Source organism: Tamandua tetradactyla, chromosome 4, assembly GCF_023851605.1.
Source record: "Tamandua tetradactyla isolate mTamTet1 chromosome 4, mTamTet1.pri, whole genome shotgun sequence".
Classification (NCBI taxonomy): Eukaryota; Metazoa; Chordata; class Mammalia; order Pilosa; family Myrmecophagidae; genus Tamandua; species Tamandua tetradactyla.
Genome location: NC_135330.1, coordinates 42,702,854 through 42,724,759, shown reverse-complemented (window position 1 = coordinate 42,724,759; position 21,906 = coordinate 42,702,854). Strand labels below are relative to the sequence as shown.

Sequence of the window (21,906 nt, the reverse complement as noted above, 5' to 3'; positions counted from 1 at the left end):
ATATTCTTTACAACACTCAAATAACATCAAGAAGGAGGCTAAGTAGATATTTGAATGCTCTTTATACAGTTCTATGGTGGCAAAACTGCTGACCTGGTTGTTCTTTCATCCATTCAGGCTGAACCCAAAATGAAGAAAATAAAATAAAATTTTGAATCCTTATGTAAACATCCAGATGACATATTCTGCAAGGAAAGCAGCTTTGAATAATAAAGACTTTTGTACAGACTTTCACATTTTGTCATGTACAAAGGCTTACTTCAAACATTATGCAAAAGAAGATTGGATGTTTTTCACCCCAAGATGCAGCAAATTGTTTTGGATGAAGCAGCCCTGAAATCTGTTATGATCAGTAAATGGAAAATGACTACTTCATTTTTTCTCTAGGATTTTCTTTATCCAAATCTATAATTGCATTTATTAATGACTATGCTGTGTTTATATTTATCTGGCCACCCTAAAATAAAATAGCAAAATAATTTTTCTCCATACATAAAGTAAATTAATGGGTCCACTTAAAATAATAGTAACTGGCTTTTTTAAAAAAGGAATTCCTACTTATGTGAAACTCAGCCAATCCTATTTCAAACAGAGGACAGAGCCATAAAATTTTAACTTCTTGAAGAGATCTTTTCTATAACCCAAAACTTAATATTTCTCTCATTCTAGAAATTAATAGCATTGAAACCCTCTCTTGTAAGCTAAACATCCTTTCTTTCTCTTTAGTGTCACTTGCAAGCTTTTTGAAACAATACTCTTTTTTTATCTCACTGCAATGCATCTCCTCTCATTCATTTCTCATTCCATTACATTCTGTATCCTGTATCCATTATTTTACTGAAATTCATCTCGCTAAAGTTACTAAAGAGCTCTGATTTCTTAAATCCAAGGCCCTTTCTGGTTTTCAGCTTAATCCTTGAAATATTGCCACTATTGGAATGGAATCTATTCTTGGATTTCCTGGATATCTCTGGTTATTCCTTATCCTTCCACTGGTTTAAAACACAATTATTAAATGGCTACCGTGATGGCTAATTTCATTGTCAAAATGTTTATAGTGTCTACTTGTTTGGTCAAGCAAGCACTGGTCTGATTGTTACTATGCAGACATTGCTTGGATTTAAATCATTAGTCAATTAATTGCATCTATGGCTGATATGATCTAGAATCAACAAAAGTGATTGCCTTTAGCAATGAGAGAAGTCTTATCCAATCAGTTGATGGTCTTAAAGGAAGATCTGAGGATTTCAGCAGTAGTAATCAGAATTTCTATCAGCCAGTTATTTTCTCCTGGGGAATCCATCATCCCTTCATCAGAGTTCCCAACTTGTGGCTTCTCCTGGGAAATTCAACATTACCTTCTCCGACTCCAATTTGCTGCCTACCCTATGGAATTTGAACTTGCTAATCCCCATGGTTGTGTGAGCCGAATCTTCTAATAAATTCTTAATATTTACATGTATACATATATCCTGTCAGTTCTCTTTCTCTTGAGAACCCTAAGACAGCTACTCTGTCAGTGAATGTGGAACACACCAATGGCAAGTAGAGTAAAAAACCATGTCAGTTCTTTCAGAATGTTACTGAAAACCTAACAATAAGTAATTATAATATGATATATGTTTTGGTTTGATAAAACTGCTGGAAAACAAAAGACCAGAAATGGGTTGGTTTTTACAGTGGAATTTATTAACTTACAATTTACAGTCTTAGGCTGTAAATATGTCCCAATTCAAGGCATCACCAGAATGACACCTGGACTCTGCAGACAGGCTGCCCACATCTGGGACACCTCTGTCTCATGGGAAGGCTCATGGTCGGCATCTACTGGTCCTTCATTCATGAGTGTATTTGCTTTCAGCTTCTGACTTCGGCGGCTTCTTCTCAGCTTTACTGTAACTTTTTGTGTGAGCTCCTCTTAATTTCATCTCTTAGCTTCTGTGCATGTTTATCCTCTTGTAAAAGACTCCAGTAAGAGGATTAAGACACACCTGTAATGGGGAGGATCACATCTCAATCAAAAGGGCCTACTTATAATAGGTCTACACACAAGGGAATGGATTAAAAGAACAGAACCTTTTCTCAGGGACAGTGAAGGCAGTAAATACACAGGTCAATGGGCACATAGAAGAATCAGCCTATTACCCTATTGGAAATACTCTCCTTTCATGATTTCAGTCACTCACATTCAATATCCATTTATGTTATGATACTTGCTGTCCTTTTTCTTTTGCTCAGAATATTCTTGTCCTCTAAATGTTTTTATGACTAGTATTTAACATCACCACCTGGATGTGTTGAGAGCATCTTAAAATGAACATGTCATTCCTGTTTTTAAAATGAAACATAACTCTTAATAAACTGGAATAGCAGAAAATTTCTTCTACTAGTATTTAGCCAAATTTACATTTTATAACCCATAGACCAAAAGAAAATCAACCATAAAATCAGACAAGTTAAGTAAAAAGGGTGTAGGTGGGGAACTTTTTAAAATGTAAAAATGGTCAGTTGATATTCAAAAACATTTTTCACCTCACAGGTAATCAGGAGGATCAAATTAAAACCACAGTAAGATATCTAGCATCTGTCTTCTATTGATTGACATGAAAGAGTAATTGTATGCTAATTACTCATTTGTATACGTGAGGCATCCTGCTCTAGGAGAATATTTTAGGGATAAAAATAAAAATTTTCAAACCATTTGAATTCAGAATTCTAACTACAGAATCTACCTTAAACCAATAGTTCATGTATCCACAGTGATATTATTATATAAGTATTAGAAATTACAATTAAAAATACAATGCAAAATCACCTACCCATAATGCGGCATATATAGAATGTTAAAGAATAAACCTGAAATGAAGTACATTGCTTTCAATTTCAACAGAATGGAAAAAAATCTAAAAGTTGATCAAAAAGAAAACGGTCAGATAAATGATGATCTATAACCATTTATTAAAAAAATGAGATCTTTCCATATAGGGATGCACAAAATAATCTCCAAAATATATTAAATCATGTTATCATGGTAGCTACAGAAAACAAATCCTGAAGCAAAGATTAGATTGTACTGTGACATTAGAGAGTGTAATTCCAGGAAATAAGAGTTAGTGGGAAGGAGGAAGGGCCAATGACAATATGCAAGGCACCTACAATTGGTGCAAATTCCCACTCCATGATTGCTTGATTTCTAGGGACAGTATTTCCAGAGTAACAGTTGCTTCTAGAACAAAAAAATTTGTCCTGGGAAGGAAAGTAGATTTTATCCCCTTGTCAAAGTTTTGTCTCCCAAGTTTCAATCCTTCTGTACTTCTGAGACATATATGTGAGCACCTGGAGAGACCTGTTTTAATGGAGATACCATCAAGGAAGGCAAGAGGCAGAGAAAAAGGACCATTCAGTTATGCTTGCATGTAGTTCATGGCCATCCAGCAGAGCTGGTCATCTCAGTGAAGTCTTGAGTAGAAGACACGTGGTAAAAGACCTAGGGAGGAAGTCAGGCTGAGAGGAACATAGTGGTGATAAGATTTATCTGATATGTAAACGCAACATTTGCATGGGTGTGTTGGGGGAGTCACTTAAGTTTCAGGTGCACGGTCATCAAGCTTTTAATAGTGTTCACTTCCAAGGAGAGTACATTTGGAAGAGGAAGATAGAAAACATTTGTTCTGGATGCTTGTCACTTAAATTACCTTATTTAGTTCTTTGAACTATTTCAATGCAATTATATTTTTAAATGGACAAACAATACAATTCTACATATTCATATTCCAAAGGTAGGAAAGATCATCAGCTCTAATTAAAAAATCAAGACATCTATAACTTATTACATCATCCCCATCCTATTTCTGTTTCTAGGTCCTGGCATTATCACTGAATCTGCAACCAAAAATGAAAACCTTAGTGACATTCTCATTTCCTCTCTTGCTTTCTCACACTACCTACAGTTGCTTTCACTCCCTCAAACCTACCTTATTTTCACTATCACAGTTTGTTACCTTTTCTGACCTCTGTTTAGTACCTGGCCAAGCTTTTCCTCCATATTCTCTGTCCTAAAACACCAAATTGATTATATTATACCCTTGTATAAAACCTGTAAAACTTTTCTTTCATCTGTTCAGTACATATTCCATTTTTAGTATAACGCATAGGCTTTCCTACTTTCAGTGAACACCCCTCCAGAAATGTCTGTATGCAGACATATATAGATAGACACACACACATATGTATGCACACACACACAGAATTCCACATCAATGGGATTGTTACTACATGTTGATATGTATGATACATAGCTAGATGGCTTTGATATCGGCCATAGATTAATAAATTTTTATCATGGTATCCTCCACTTATCAAATAATTGGCAGTAGCTAATTTGTCAAGCTTTCCTCAAAATCATTCATATTTTTTTGCTTTCATTGTACCATGTTATAGAGCCTTTCCATTAAGATGGACATAGAAATCCATGAGATTCAGCTTTATGGATTGCTTTAATTTATTTAACCAATTCTCTATTAATAACTGTTTCAGTTTGCTAAAGCTGCTGCATGCAAAATACCAGAAATGGGTTGCTTCTACAATGGGGATTTATTAGTTTACAATTTTACTCTTCTAAGGCCATGAAAATGTCCCAATTAAGTCATCAACAGGATGATACCTTCTCTGAAAAAAAGCCATTGACAGCCAGGTTTCCTCTGTCAGATAGGGAGGCGAATGGTCAGATCTGCTGGTCCTTCACTCATGTGTTTCATTGTTTTAAGCTCCTGGTTCCAGTGACCTCCTCTCTGAGTTTCTGTGGGTCCTCTCTTAGCATCTCCAGGGCTTTTCTCTCTCAGCCTTCTCCAAACTTCTTTGGGTGTTTCTCTCTGACCTCTCTTGGCTTTTTCTGTTCTCTATCCCCTCATAAGGAACTCTAGTAAAAAAGATTAAGACCTAACTCAAACCGGGTGGGTCACATCTCAACTGAAATAGCCTCACCAAAAGGCCCCACCCACAACAGGTCTACACTAACAGGAATGAGTTAAAAGAATATGGTCTTTTCTGGAGTACATAACAGCTTCAAACAAACATAATAACCTATTTAGTAGTTGGCAATATTTTTGCTATGACAAATTATACTGTGCTGACTATACATCATTCTCCCAATGATAATTCACCAAAAACTTTAAATTAATCTGATTAGATCATTTGATACATGGAACTATCTCACAAATACATGATGGGGCAAAGAGATATTTGCAAAGTCATTTGAAAGAACCAGTCTAGCTCCAGTTCCAGGGGATTGTCATAGGGTAATAGCATTTACGTATTTAAAGAAATAATGAGCCACTCAGAAAGGAGTGGCACTGTACAGGAGAGATCCAAAAGTTTTTTGTTGTTTTTTTTAACTTCCCTATGCCTCAGTTTCCCATCTTTAAAGTCAGGTCTAATAATAGTGTCTGCTCCATAGAAACTGGGAAACAGAAGTTAATAGTGGCAGTGTGCTGTCTAAAATCTCCAGAAAAAACTGATCCTGACTCCTAACCAATATTTATGTCAGATTCATTTCAGTCACAACCACCACCACCACTACCATTATTGCATTGACTGTGGGTTTTGCTCCAAGCACTGTACCAATTGCACATACACACACACACATACACAACACACTTAATCATCACAAAAATCCAATATGTTAGCATTATTTTAATTTTATAGATGAGGAGAATTGGACTCCAAGTTATTAGATATCTTGGGCAAGGCCAAGCAATTACTGAGTTGTGGAGTCAAAATTCAATTCATGTGGTATCTGACTTCAAAGTCTGCTCTTAAATGTTCATGACTGCTCCAGGCTATTATAGCATAACTAATCAGCATTAGTTAGTCCCTATGATAAAATCCTTCAATATGCACTAATAAAGTTGAATTTCCAAGCCTAGGAGGCTAAGAGCTATAGCCTTGAACTTGTTAATCACCCAGAAATGTTGATACCACTCTAGGGATTGGGATGCCAGCTGTCTCATGCATGAAATAGTATCCTGTCTCTTTCCTTTGCCATAATTGTCACCTTTTGCAAGAATAGTGGTTATGAGCATTGACTCTAGTGTCAGAGCCCTGTAATTGAATCCCTGGCTTACCACTTATTACTTGTATGACTTTGGGCAAGTTCCTTTACTTCTGTGTGCCTATGTTTTTTCATCTATCAGTGGGGTCCAATAGTAATCTCTACACCATAGTGTTGATGTGAGGTTTAGATGAATTAACAATTGACTTACAGCAATATCTGGCACATAGTAAGCACTTAGCTTAATCATTGGTCATCATCATTACTGTCATAATCATCTTCTTCTTCGTCATCAACTCCTCTGTGAATCACTCTCCAACTCATTTGTTATTTACTCTACTCTAAATGCATTGACCACATAGCTGTGAAGATTATTTACATGTAGTTCACATTTTGCAATATATCCATGTGTCCTCCTAGATGGTAACCTTCTCAAAAGCAAGGAATTGATGCTTATTTGTCTTCGAATTCCCAGCACCCAATACAATTGCTGGAATATACTAGGTACTTCATAAATATCAGTAGAATATTGGATGAGTGAAGTGACATAGATTGCTTCCCTTGTTCCATCTATGTACAACCTAGCTATCCTTTGGACTCAGCCCAAGTTATTTTCCTCCTGGCTATTCCAGTTCCATTTTCTTGTTTGCTATGTTATTTTTATATGTAGTCATGCCATTCTACATTTGTAAATAATTGCAGGTAGCTAATTTGTAAATTTTTTTCTAAAAATATGCATGGCCGATATCTTGAAGGTTATCATTATTTTAATAATAGATAGTTTTGGCCACCTTTTACATGGTCAGTTTCCACTCTTTACAGCTTCTACTCAGTTTATACGTGCATTCCTCAGGAAAGACTTCAATAACTTTAGACCAGAGGGTGTTCCACATGTTCTCTTCTCACAGCATACTGTGGATATTGTAATTGCCATTAAAATAATTTGTATAATTACCTGTTTAAAGTTCATCTCATCCTCCATATTGTAGGGTTCAGGATAGCAAGGGAATTATCTGGCTTACTATATTCTGTACCTCTAAAGGTAAATACAGAATCTGTACATGAAGATGTTTAGTATATTGTCATTAAATATATGCTTCTTAGAGCCATGCCTTTTACTTGTCTGTTCTTACAGTTCCTTAAGTGTAATAGTACTTAGCAAATTAGTGTTAAATGGCAGTCTGAAACAATGAAAATGAAAACCTTCAAGTTTGTTTTTATTTTGTGTTTTTCTTAGAACCTTGCATCTAGGAGAGTCTGGATCAGTTATAGAGTTTGGAAACTCTGCCCTAGCACTACCTAGTAGCTTGAAAAGAAGGCTTCTAATAAAGAAAACACACTATAAAAATGACTGTCTCTGTGATAAAGTCCATGTAGGTATTAAAACCAACAATAGTAGGCTGGCACATCGTAAGCTAATATGTTGATATATTTTCTAGGAAAATCACTCTTTTTCTAAACTGCTACATAGATAAAACTTCAGTAATTTAAACGGAATATTAACTTATAACTTCTTTTGTAATCACAAGAATTTAATCAGTTGCATAGGACAGTTTATTCTAGAATAATGCATGAGTAAAAAGACCATGTCTGTCTGTCTATCTATCTATTGATGTGTTTGCATCCTATTAAATATAATAATGAGTTGTTTGGGAAAAAGTTTTGTAAATAAAATTTAGGTTAGCTTATTTCAAATCATTCAGTTTATTCCTTCATTTATAGATAGTCTGTTATAACATTGACAGCAGTTCAGTTATGTCAGCACTCTGACTTAGCATCTAGAAACTGAACATTCTGAAATATATCGATATTTTTTTTAAATCTATGAAAATGATTAAGAGGATTATCAATACAATGAATAAATAAAACTTCACTGGAAGGAAAAGTTTCCCAGAAATGCTTTAATCTCTGAAAAATATCATAAATGTCCAATTAAATGCACATAACCAAGTTCAACAATGAAAAATGGACAGAATACTAAAATGTGCTTGTGTTGGTTTGAAATGACGTATGTACCCTAGAAAAGCTATGTTTTAATCTTAATCCCATTTTGTAAAGGCAACCATTTCATCTAATTCCTATTCAATATTGTGTTTGTAGCTGTAATTAGATCATCTCCTTGGAGATGTGATTTAATCAAGAGTTGTTAAACTGGATTAGCTGAAAGCATGTCTCCACCCATTTGGATGGGTCTTGATTAGTTTCTGGAGTCCTATGAAAGAGGAAACATTTTGGAGAATGATTGAGATTCAGAGAGAACAGACAGAATGACATAACCATGAAAAGCAGAGTCCACCAGCCAGCGACCTTTGGAGATGAAGAAGGAAAATATCTCCTGAGGAGCTCCATGAAACAGGAAGCCAGGAGAAGAAGCTAGCAGATGACGCCATGTCCGCCATGTGCCCTTTCAGATGAGAGAGGAGCCCTGACCATGTTCACTATGTGCCTTTCCAGATGAGAGAGAAACCCTGACTGTGTTTGCCATGTGCCTTCTCACTTGAGAGAGAAAACCTGAACTTCATTGGCCTTCTTGAACCAAGGTATCTCTCCCTGGATGCCTTCGATTGGACATTTCTATAGACTTGCTTTAACTGGGACATTTTCTCGGCCTTAGAACTATAAACTAGCAATTTATTAAGTTCCCTTTTTTAAAAAGCCATTCTGTTTCTGTAATATTGCATTCCGGTAGCTAACAAACTAGAACAGTGCTTCTATTAAAAACCTTCTTTAAGTGAACCATATTTGGTTAGAAAACACATTTCATTCTGAGATCTGATTATCTTAATTCAAAAATAGAATAAATTACCACAATTTAATGACAACAGATTTGACAGAATCCTGAATTTTTCTACCCATTTTTGTTTTACTGTATATTTTACACATAGTAATTGGAAACACTTATCAATAAAATAACTATGCTAATTTTCTGTTCATGAACTGAAGTGCTGCTTTTGGTCATATTAAAATTTGGATATGTCCTTTCCTTTGAAAAAATATGCCTTTTACCTACCTAGTCTTTATGTAGCTAAGAAAATTCTACAACCTGCAATTTAACATAAATCCAGTGGACCACTGCTGTGATTATTACAGGCAATAGATAATCACAGGCAAACCTTCTGGGATGGGCAGAGGTGGGGAGGAAGATGACAATCTAGACTGGTTTAGGAACAAACTAGTAAATTCTTAACATCAATGTGGCCAAGAAAGGAACATCAAAGCCAAGTGCTCAGTGAATATGATGCTAACTACATTTCTTCTGTGACCCCATTTACTCCAAATATCCTCTTTGGGTGGTCTACTTTTATAACTTATGTAAAATCATGCTAGAAGATGGGGAGTCGGTAGGATCTGGGAGACGGTTGTAAGAGGAGGAAACTCAGTCTAAGCTCTCCTCTTGTCACCAGCCAATGAGTGACACTGGACTGGCAGCACCATCTGGGATCATCCACTGCCATAATCACCCTGTTGCCTCCACCTGCTCGTGAGAAGTAACACACTAATTCAAGAGCCACAGTGGCCAGGGAAAAACTATCAATGCTCTTTATCTGGCTCTGAGATATACAGCGATTATCTCATCGTCACGAACTAGGGCAATTTCTCTGGTTGTAAAGGCACAGGACACAGGGGACATGCCATCCAGTATATTAAAAAAGATATGCTGTGATTCTTTTCTTTTTTTTAGGAGCGTTGAATATTTATGAGGCAAGTTTTAGAAAAGGCTTTGGACCTCTAATACTCACATTTTACTGTCTGTTTTAATGATTCTTTTCACGTATCACATCTTTTCTTTGTGAATTAAATATACTATTTGCTTGTATTCTGGTTTTGATTTTTAATAACTTCTATCTTAATATTAGTTACCACATTAGGTCATTTATGTTATTTTTTCATTTTATTGACTTATGCCCAAATTGTTTAGAGTGCATTCATTAAAATTCCTATACATTAATACTGAATGATTTACATTTTATTATAGGTAATATTTTAATCTTTGATTTTATTAATTCAGCTTTTTGTATTAATAAAGAGTAGCATTTTAAGTTGATAGGTTGTTTTGTTTTGTTTTAAGGCAGATAAGACCATTCATTGATCACCATCTATGAGTTTGGATTTGGTTCTGTAAGGGACACAAAAACATCAAGAAATCTGGCACTCCAAGATTGAAAGAAATTCCATAAAAACTGTAAAAGAAATGTGCGATTCAATAAGAAACTAAGTGAATTCATAGCAGTAATTAACTTCCTTTATAAGTTCAGATTGGCATTTAAGATACATTTTTTAATTTACACTGATTTTTCCTTTGCTCTTTTCTCCTGAATCCTATTACATTTTTGCTCAATTAAGTATGATTACATATAATATTTTAAATGATTTAATTGCAATAAATCTCCTCCTACACAGTCTTATTTGACACAGCCTATAATGAGAAGGTTATATGCCTGCCTTCTTTTTTAATGCTCATCAAAACATTACCTTAAGATTTGCAGTTTTAACTAAAAGTTATTTTAAATGTTTATTTTTGTGTTTTGATCATCAAGGCAATAAGCTGACCATAAAAATGTGCTTTCGATAAAAAAACAGTGAGGTGTAGGACTGTGGGTCATTGATGGTTTGTTTCCAGACATATAAGGTCACAGACCTGGAGCCAGAACTAAGCATCATGATTGGAGAAAAAATATATATATCAGTTTTTGCCAATGGATTGCCTGAGTAAAATGTCCAAAAAGAAGCCATCCAGGTGGATCCCAAGGCTGTAGGGAAGTGAGACTGATTGCCCAAAATCATATGTATGGAGAAAATTATTGGAACAAGATGGCAAGCATAGGCAAGGTAACCAGATTGTAGAAAGTTAAAGTGAAATATTATAAAAACAAGGATCAGATTATGACTATGATAATCCTATAGTCCGGAATAATTTTAAAACCAATGGTATCAGTGAAAGATAAATAAGGCATTATACGTGCTTGTAGGAAGGCTTTAATTAGGCAATGACATGAACTGATCTTTGGAATCCGTCAAGGATGTCCATAGGCAAAGATATACCAGAAAGGGATTCCTAGCTGGGAGAGAAGCAGGAGCAAAAACATGGAGGTATAAATGAGAAAAATGTGTTCACAAAACATAAAATATTTCAAAACTACTGGAGCCCAAAGGAAAAAGAGTTTAAAGAGTTACCATAGCATCCTATTAGGAAAGACCCTGAGTTCCATACTGAGGACAAGATCCTTTATGGAGCCTGTGACCATCACAAGTTTCTGAATGAATGGGTTGATCATCCCTGATACATATTTTAGAAAATAAGTTTTGAAATAATTAAAAGATTAGACAGAGGAAGTAAGAACCTGGATGCAGGATCTACAGTACAACAGTAGACTAAAGGGCAAAGCTAAGAATCAGTGACAACAGAAATGAAAGGTTGCAGTAAGTATATTAATGATAATAATAACAATAGCTAAATTTAAAGAGCACTTTTAATGTGCCAAGCTCTGCTACAGAAACTTCATATGTATTAATTCATTGAAGTCTCACAATAACGCTATTATTTAGGTACTATTATTGTTTCATTGACAGATGGGGAGATTGTGGCAAAGGAAAGTTAAGAAACTTGTTCAAGATTACGCTACTAATAAAATATGAAAGAAAATAGATGGGACAATAAATGTGTTGAGAGACATTTCCTATGCGTTTTTTATGTTTAGACATGTTTTGTGAGTACAAATACTTGCTTCCTTTGTCCCAGATTATTTTTCAAAGGTGTTTCTACAGTCTACCTATTTAGAAGATAAAGAAGGTGTCTCCCTCCAGGGTGTGGGAAGACTGGTATGCTAGCCAGCATAATAAAAATAGTCTCCCTGCAGGACAAAGTGTAGGCAGACTTGCTTGTAACCCCTTTTTGGGGTTTCCTAAGTATAGTATTCCTCAGCTGAGAAAGAAACCCACTATGTTTGTACAACATCTGCTGGGGTCTACTGCTCCATTCACATGAAACTGAGGATCAGAGGGAATTGATGTGAATATAAAGATCACGCTGCCTTTTGTGTCATGAATAATAAATTCCTTTATCTCTGACCCCGGAGTCTCATGTTTTCTGTCAGCATCCACGAAATTGTAGCGGGCTAACTCAGTAGCCTGCAACTATGACAAAACCTCAGATACTTAATGGTTCTTTACAACATAGTGATTTAAAAAATAATTAAAGGAATGAGAAATAGAAGAAATCAGGAGTAACACTGAAATTTCCTTTCTGGGTCATCTGGAGGAGTGTCCTAACATTCATGTTAGGAAACACGCAAAAGAACCATAGTTGTGGAGATGACAATTTTTTGTATGTATTTAGTCTGGTATGCTAGTTGGATACCTTTGGAAACAATGTTTACTAAATTGGTTATTCTGGAGAATATGATGAAGATCAGCTCTACAGACATTCATTTGGTAAAAGTCCAGCACAGAAATAAAAGACAAAACCACATAAATTGTTGATTATTCTTAAATAGAGATTAAAGAAAAAAGATGTCTGAAGACAGAATTTTGAGAGGGGGACTTCAAAAAAAGTGCAAGCAGATGAACACAAAGGTTTTAAAGAAGGAGAAATCAGAGAAATAGGTGAAAAGCTGAGAAAGTATGGTAATACAGAGGACAAGAGAGAAGAGCATTTAATCAGAAAAAAACACATTATTCAAGTTGAATAGGTGGGCAGGTTGAGGAGGACGCAGAACAAGAGACAGCTGGCACTGGTATTCTGTCTCCACTGCTGATGCTTCCTGTTTGAGTCTATAAATACAGCAGGAAGGGTGTCTTCCAGGTCATATCTTGGCTCAAATTAAAAAACACCAGTAGCAGTATAGAATTGTCCACTATAAGTTCAAACTATAATTTTTAGGAATCCAGAAGATTAATCCTTTGAAGTCCAGATAGTGGTAGGTACCCAGAAACTATAGCCACAAATCAAACTCCTCATAGAATTCTGGGTTCTGAGATGATGTGCCAGTATCCGTGGAGAAGGAGCTCTAAGACAAGAACCTAATTTTGCTCTAGAAACACGAATTAGACTGAGTCCTGCAAGAAGAACTGGGTTTGGAAACCAATGAGGACCTAGATGAACGGGCATACTTACAACTAAGGAGTGCATAAGAATCTCCTTGTTTTCGCATCTGAGATACTGTAAGAAGCCAGGTCACCATTAGGACCCTAAATTCTAGGTTGGCCTTATATTAAATATGACTCAAGGAAAAATCTTTCTATATATACTTAGCAATTATCTATTATTTCCCAGACACAGTGCATTTCTTAAGGAAACAAAACTGAGTAAAATATAAACCCTTTGTCAAGGAGATGTAGACAAGCATAAATCATACAATGGAAAGTGACCATCACTGATGCCAAGAGCAGACTGTGAAATCATGGAGAAGAGGGATCTAACGTCTTGAAATGTGAGTAGACTCTTCACTGGAGTTGATACTTGCATTAAATCTTGATTTTCTTGAGAATGAATAACATTCTAAAACAAAGTTACAACACATGAAAGCGTTACAGGTATGAGGGAGATGGCATTCAGAAGATTAAACTGGTTAAGTTAGAATTTTCACCGTGAATGTGAGAAAGGTGGTAGATTAAGTTAGGGAGTTACAGACATTAAAACATAAAGATTTAGTTTGTAGAGTTCAGAAATTTAAAAATTTACACAAAGTAAAAAAAAAGTACTGGGGAGCCATTAAAACATTGCTGAGGGAAATAGAATAATGCTTGCATTTTAGAAAGATAACTCTGAAGGGAAGTGAGAAAGAAGGCGGGGAGATGAATTAGGAGGCGATTGTGATAGTCCAGGTGGGAGACGACAGAGAAAAGTAGGTGGTGTGAGTGAGGGTGGAGGTGATGAGCCGGACCGAGAGGTGTTCAGGAGTTAGGCTATCACCACGTCAGCTGTAAACATGTAGTGAAGAAGGAATTTTCTGTCAGGGAAAGAGCTAACAATTGACTTGTCAAGTTAAAGTCAAACATTTTCAGTCCAAGTTAATTTTTTTAAAAATACAGAATGGATATTGAAATTTACCACCTCTTTCCAATATCGGTTTTCTTTTTTGTCTTTGAGGTGTGAATAATTACATTAAGAAAGATACTAATATTGACCTAAACTTAACATGACTGAAATAAATCTCACACACTCATGGCTGACTTTAATTTCTCACTTATTCATGGTCAGAAGAATAATTTAAACTAAGCATCTTTGGAAATGAGACCTGTAATGTGATTTTTCCCTCTGCACATTATAGATGTTTATATTCCTAAGAATTTGTGCATAATTTCATACGAAAAAATGTTACTTAGGAAGCGACGTTTTGTTACCATACAGAAAAATGATTGAAAATGGGATCAGATTTACTGTGTGTATATACACATATACACACACACACGCAGCTGTACTATTATAAACTGAATTGACAAAACTAATTTCACGATGCCACAGAAGGAATGAAGTATAATGTCTTTTAATATTAGACAAACTTTTTTCTCTAAAATAATTTTTAATACTGTAGCTATTTTCCAGCCCTCAAAAAACATTTGACTTAGATGACTGGAGTAGCCTATGAAAACTATGTGTGTGTGTGTGTGTGTGTGTGTGTGTACATATATGTGCATGTATATATATATATAGAGAGAGAGAGAGAGATTATACAATTATAAGTAACTGCATGCAGCTTCTTATATGTCTGAACGTCTGATTGTGAGGTAAAGAATGCTGTCAGACTTCTTTTCCTTCAAGTAAAATAAAACAGCTATGTAGGTAGCGAGACAGGTTTTCCTATTTGCATTTGACAAACTAAGGGCTTAGTGTGGAAAGTTATCATATGAAGCAGTGCTCTTTGATCCTCTCTGACTTGTTCTATTTTTCAGGTGCCTTTACTCTTTACGTACTTGTTGGATCTTCCCCACAAGTGGAAATCCGGATTTCACAGCAGGGGTTACGTACAACACTATCTCTCTAAAGAAATGAGAAACAAAATTGACTGTCCATAGAATCTGGAGCACCACCACAATACTCTCCCCTAAAGCGGTGATGCACAAAGCGACTTTGTCAGAAAACAGCACCTTTCAGAAAACAGCATCAGAAAGTTATTTAATTTGAAGGAAAATAATCACATCCTTAAATGCAATTGTCCTGTGATGCAAGAAGGAAAGCCCAGTAAGATAGCAGAGCACCTCCGAGATGCTGATTTCCATTTTAACAGTTGAAAATTAAAGTACGTGTTATACTGAAGCTTTTTATTTATCAATTACTTCGCTAATTCCAAGCCCATGGTCTGTTTCAGTATACCCATAGAGCACAACACAGTCTCCACTGAGCAGTATTATACAGTGTTCTTGTGGCTTAAATTACAAAGTGATCTTTCAGATAGAAAATACACTATGGGTTCTCTTATCATTCAGAACACAGACTCCATTCAAGCAATGAAGTAGGTTTCAAATTCATTTCTCAGCATTTCCAGGTGTGTTTTTATTGCAGTATTATACAATTTTTGTATAGTTTTCTGCCATCACCTCTCATACACGGCTTTATTGATTCCATGACAAATAAGTCACTCAGCTTGTAACAACCAAGTTATTTGAAACTACTATTCAAGGTTCTCTGGACCATTCTCCTTTACAAATAGAGTAACTTCCTTCTTATTTATTCTACTGAACATAACAAAAGCAGATACAGAGAAAGTGTTTTTAGGTTCCCAGGTGAGGAATAAAACTGACTTGTGTTCTATCTCATGTTCAGATGTGGAATAAAAGCTTTACACATTCAAGAGTTGTGAATTTTGCTCCCTTTCCCTATTTATAAATTCAACATTTCAGTATACCATAATTATGAACATGATGAAAATCACTTTTTAGCTATTTCAAAAATTAATACTCATCTTTAGATAAGATCTTAAGACAGACTTTTTAAAAAGGCTTGTGCACAAAATAATGTACAATTTAATTACCTAATATCACCTTGAATTTATAATATCTGCTGATTTTATTGATCATGTCTACCAACAGTCCAAGTTTGCTTTTAACCAACTGAAATCATTGGTTTGAAAGTGAACAAGTGGAATTAGAGGAATACATGGGTAGATGGAGGAAAACACAAAAGGCCCCGATGGAGGAATAACCAGTAGAACTTGAGAACTATCCATGAAAGTTGAATGAGAGTTATCAATTTATCTACAAAATATTTGCTTTATACCTCAAGGGAGCAGTTGTAAGGCTGACTAAGGTGCCGTTTCTGATTTCAAAGATCTTATGGGTTTACTGTTTGTGCCTAGGATCAGGGCGGGGGTTAGAATTCACTCTGTTACTCATCTGTGAATGTAATATGACACAAGCTGCAGAGAATTCAATCCAAAGGGTAGATCCATTAATAGTTGTGGAGTGCTTCCAAGCCACAATGCAGGCAGAGCTCAGAAGTTATCAGACAGCAAGTGAAGAAGCCTTCACTCTGGAGACAGCTAAGCCAGAATATAGAAATGTCATTAATAATGTAGCTATTAAAGTAAATCCAGAAGGAAAATTAAGAATTCACCATACTGTAAATGTTAGGCAAGCCAGGGGAAGGATAAGTGGTAAGAAGGTGGCAGTAAAAAAATAAATAAATAAAGCATGTCTAACATTATGGATTAAAGTAAGGAAATAGCCTGTTCTGGGAACAGTGTTCTATGGCCAAGGTGGAAAAGTGGAGAGAGGTGAGGGTATAGCTCAGGGATCTGTTTCTGAGAAATATTTGTTTGCAGTTGAATGGAGCATCTTACAATCAGCACAAAGTGACAGATTCAATTTCCATAGACTAGACATCTCTGCTCTATTTTACAGCTATAGCCCAAAATCTCTAGATTTGGTTAGCTGACTTCAAAATTGATAAATGTAGTTACAAGCAGGAATGAACAAGGCCAGCTTGATGTATCAGTTTAATGCTGTCATAAAAAATAAAGCAATGGGGCATGGTATCTTCCATATAAAAAGGATAAACTAAACATACATACAGAATCTCATAATTGTAAAAGACCTTAAAAATTATATAGCTCAATTCATATTTCCAAATGAGAATAGGAACTGATACTCACAGTAGTGAAATGACTTGTCTACCGTGAAATATTTAATATCAGTAGCAGAGCTGCTAATTTATTCACACAACCTGAATGTGCAGAAAAACAAAGAAGCAGATTTTTCCTAGAATCTGCTTCTAAGATCTAGAATCCTCCATGTCCACATCTTCCACAATTAAATTTGTTCCAATCGGGGAAACACTTAAAAACTATATTAGTTTGGTTTAAAAGTTAGTTTGAACCCTCAGGCCTTTCTCAGATCCCTTCAGATAATAGTTTAAAATTGTGGGTTTCAGTGATCTTCCTTCTTTTACTCATGGTGGGTTCCCATGGCCTTATGCTCATGGATTGGGGTCATTCTGAGATGTACACAGAGTCCTCTCATTCCTTGGGTCCTCACCTAATGCCCTTGTTGTCTTAAACATTGCTTACAATGTTAACAATGCGGCTTAATTTGGAGAAGGGTTGCATCAGGAAACCGACAGGGTGGTCTCTCATTACTTGGTCAGGATGCAGTGGTGATCAGTGGTTGATCTGGGCTGCACTGCAGCTCTTACTTGCTTGTGGACTTCTCTTTATCTCTGTAACATCCTTGATCCATCCTCCAGTCTAGGCAGTGCATCTTCAGAAGAAGTAAGAATAAGTGGATGACATGGCAGTCCTGCCAGCTCTTCACTCAGCTACCTTCCAAGTACTCCTCTGGAGGCAAGAGCACATGGTTTCATCCATGCCACACAGAAAGGAAGAGTGAGTCTGAAATGGTAAATATCAGCTTGCCCTCTCCATAATCACCTTATTCCACTGTTTCCCCTAATGTGGCCAACATCAAAATCTTGGAGAAGTAGGCTGCTAAGGCAAACATCTCCCAGAGTCTCAAACATTATTCCAGTCAGAAGCCTCCATCCTTGGCAATTTCAGATTTCCTAACACATTGAACTCAGAGAGAAGAAAAAAGACATATATGTCTGACCTGCCTCTCCTCTCTCTTTTCTGATTCTTCTCATAATCCTCCAGCTCCGTAAATAAAGTTTCAAGTTTTCTCTCCCTCTAGTCCATTAGCATAGCTAATATGTCCCAAGGTCTAACTTTTATTGTGGAAAGGGTAAAACCATCCAAGTTAAATAGGAAACTCCTTCATCTGAGACCTCTGGGTATGACTTTGAGAGTCTTTATGAAATCTTTTGCATTATAAATTTTTCATTCACTACAAAATTCTACTTGAAATAAAATATTGATAACTATTTTTCTTTGTATTCCTTTTAACAATCCTGGTTTCCTACTTATTAAGTACCTCCTTACTACATGCCACACTCCCAGAGAGACGGAGGCCTTGGGCAGACTAGGGAGAGAATCAGGAGTAATTTGATATAAAAAAGATGCACAACTACTGTTCCATATTGAGGAAATGACTGACTGAATGAATGATAAGAGAATTGATGCATATCAAGGACTGAACACATATCTTGTGCTCTCATTTAAAATGCCACTAAAAATATGATGAATCAGTGATTTCATATCAGAGGAATTACGTTTTTGTTAAAATTCGTGTTCTAGGAGAAACAAATAATGCCTGCTATACGTCAAGAATGTTCCACCTAAGTTTCCTGGAAAAGTAGTCTTATAGGAAAAACAAAAATATGTATGTTGGTCTGAAAATACAATTTATTTAGAGGAATTGGAAGGGAATGGAATAAAAGTTGAAAGATAAAATATGAGACCAAAAGAAAACTGGGTCAAGATTTGCAAGCAAAAAATAACTAGAAAGGCATGAATGATTTGGGGGGAGCTTGAGAAAATTAAACATTCTAGGATAGATATATAAAGGAATTGGAAAGACTCTTGGGAACAGCAAGGAAACAGCTAGAAATTATTTTGCTATAAAGTAATAACACAATTCACATAGCAAGTTGGATTTAAGAAACTCTATTTTTCACGGAGAGTCTATATTCATTTCTTAAGGGGAATCAATGGTAGTGCATTTAGGGACTTATGCAAATCTATCAAAGAACGAGATCATTTTTATTACTATGTGGTTTGAAACAAGGCACATGTGGCTTATCTAACAAGCTTAATAAAACATGTTCTTTAGAGTATAGTAGCATTAAAATGCAAACAGTATCTGTAATGCAGAGGAGAGAGGTTTGATTTTTTGTTCTACCTTTTGAGATAACAGTGTGTTCCTAGCAGGGTATTCTTTACCTTGTTTGAAACCGGTTAGCACAGCTTCTGACTACCTAAATTCTCTGTATCATTCATTTTCAGTATGTCTGGGTTTTAAACTGGTTATCTTTTTCGCTTTTTCCAGTTTCCCTTTCTCATGCACTAAGTTTCCTTAAAGTTCAGTGAAGGATGATATGTTAACTTTGTATGTATAATTACATGTATATACATAATTGCAGAAAATATTTTGGGTTCGTACATTTATTCAAAAATATTCATATAGTACCTACTTACTACTTACCAGGGTCTGTTCTAACTTGTGGATTATACAATTGAAACAAGATGCAGGGCATCGGTTATCATGTAGTATACACATGGCAGGAGAAAGCTATTAATCAAATACTAAGTAACTTCATACCAAGAGTCCACCAGTGTGTGATGCCTGAGTAAGCATTTTGTACTAGAAAGTTCTTGTCTAGCCTTTTAATTCTGGTTAAGCCGATTAGGGGAGGGACATTGGCCAACCGCTGGTCTGTATGTGACTTGGAGAAAATTTCATAAAGATGTTCTCTTTCAGAAGATCAGTTTGGGGAAGGAAAAACCAAAAAATATCCTTTCTCTGGGTAGTTCCAAGCCAGAGCACATGGATTGAGCAGAAGGTTTTGTATGAGGTGTACTTCAATGACTATATCTGGTGGTATTGACCATAGATTCATCAATAAAAGGAGAAGAATGCAGTAAACGATTCTCTAAGATATTCAAATTTTGAAAAATATCAATTTATAAATTAAAATCCTAAGATTTCCATGGTAATTAAACAAACTATAAATATATGTAAAGGCTAGTTTTATTGCCAAAATTATAGCATGCTGTCACCAGGTGGAGGTCATTTTTAATTTGTAGAATCCATTATTTCAATTATTTAGCTAATCTTTAGCCTTGGAATATCCCTGTGAGAAATACAAAGTGATAACTATGAAATAACACTCCCACTAAATAGTAAGCACTCACAAGCCAAGTTCTCCCTGGACATGAGTTGCGCTGTTTTATAGACTTCATGCCCAGTGGTGTCTCTGATCTTATTTATAAACATTCTATATGTTACCCCAAAGAGCCATAGCAGCAACAAAAACAACAACCTTCCAATTAAACCATAAAGGTTATAATAAACAGGACCTAAATGGTTTGCCTGTATTAGACACGCAATGTGCTTAGTAAGTGTCATTACTTTATCATTGCTTCACACAAATTTTTGGATTCCCCACCATGGCTCAATAGTGTACCATCTCAAAAATCTAATTTCTGGGACTTACAGATCTCCTTTCCCCCTGGATGATTTTCTAAAGGAGATCACAAGTTCCCATCCTCCCATTTCTCTTTGCACATTATCCTCATAGCCTTTATTAAATTTGCACTGGAGAACATGACTTGACATTTGTCTCATGAAAGGCAACGTAATATTTGTGGCCGCTTAATTTATAGGTTTGGATGCATAGACAACACAGACTTCAGTGACATAAAAACCAATTTTTTAAGGAAATTAATTAAAGAAAATAAATAAAAGAAAGCAGTTAAAAGAGCTTTCAAAAATAAGGAATAGTTACATCACCAGATAAGATGGCACCAATACTTGAAGAGAAGTGCTGGGAAGTCTTGAAAGCAGCATTCAAAGTCTCATTAGTAAAACTCCATAGCAATCTTGGATACAACATTCAGAATCTCCTTAGTAAAAATCCACAGCAAAGCATTCCTTTCCCGGATAAGATTCTGATAAGGTGCCCTTTCTTGCTCATAAGATTCTCCTCTCTCACAAGATTCTCCTCTCTCTTTCTTCATCTACTCCTCTAACTGCTTGCATGCAGTTTTTATGATATCTTTACACAATAGTGGCCAAATTCCAATTAGCTTACATGACAAGACCCAGATGGGTCCTCTTGGAACTGGCTAGGAACTGAGAGGAGCTTCCTGGGACCTAGATATCTTTATCAAAGTACACTTCAATCCAGGAGGATAGCCAGGCCTCCCAGCTAGAATGCATAATTCAAATGTTTCTTACCAAGGTCATGTAATGGCAACATCAGTTGAATAGAACAGACTCTACAAATGTATCTGTCCCTTACAACATTTCATCAGTTTCTCTTCCATTAGCTCTTGTCATCTCCTAAAACTGCTGCATCTTGAAATTCTGTAATCCTGAAATTTCTCATTCTAGCCACATGTTTCTAGTATTTGAATTCTCAAACCCTGTTTCACTTAAGATGCCCTTCTTATTTAAAAAATAAAAGCACACTCTTGGATGACTGGAGAATAAAATGATGGGGAGTTATTTTGTGGTGGTTAATTTTGTTTAGATCAGTATAGGACCTAAAAGCTGGACCCACCATATCTCAGAAAACAAGTCAAGATCGTTATTTTAAAGTATTCTTTACAGAATTGAAACCTCAGCAACCAGAGACTCTAAGGATGGAAATAGAGATACTCTCTTCACTTATTTCTCATTTCTCCTTGCTTTTGTTTCTCTTTCAGTGGTAAGCCTTCTTCTTCTACCGGAAATAGGCTCTCTCCCTGTGCCAGTGAAGATTGCTACCAGTGCCTCAGTTTACCAACCCCCAGGAGAAAAAGAAT

The 21,906-nt window shown here is 35.8% G+C and overlaps 1 long non-coding RNA gene across 1 annotated transcript; it reads right to left on the bottom strand.

Moving 5' to 3' along the window:
• Window positions 1–1,667: 1,667 nt before the first annotated feature.
• LOC143678911 (uncharacterized) lies at window positions 1,668–21,220 on the bottom strand. Its single transcript, XR_013173469.1, has 2 exons — window positions 20,891–21,220; window positions 1,668–1,991 (listed from the first exon to the last, which is right to left on the bottom strand). It is a non-coding gene; the product is annotated as an uncharacterized LOC143678911 (long non-coding RNA).
• Between the last annotated feature and the right edge of the window lie 686 nt (window positions 21,221–21,906).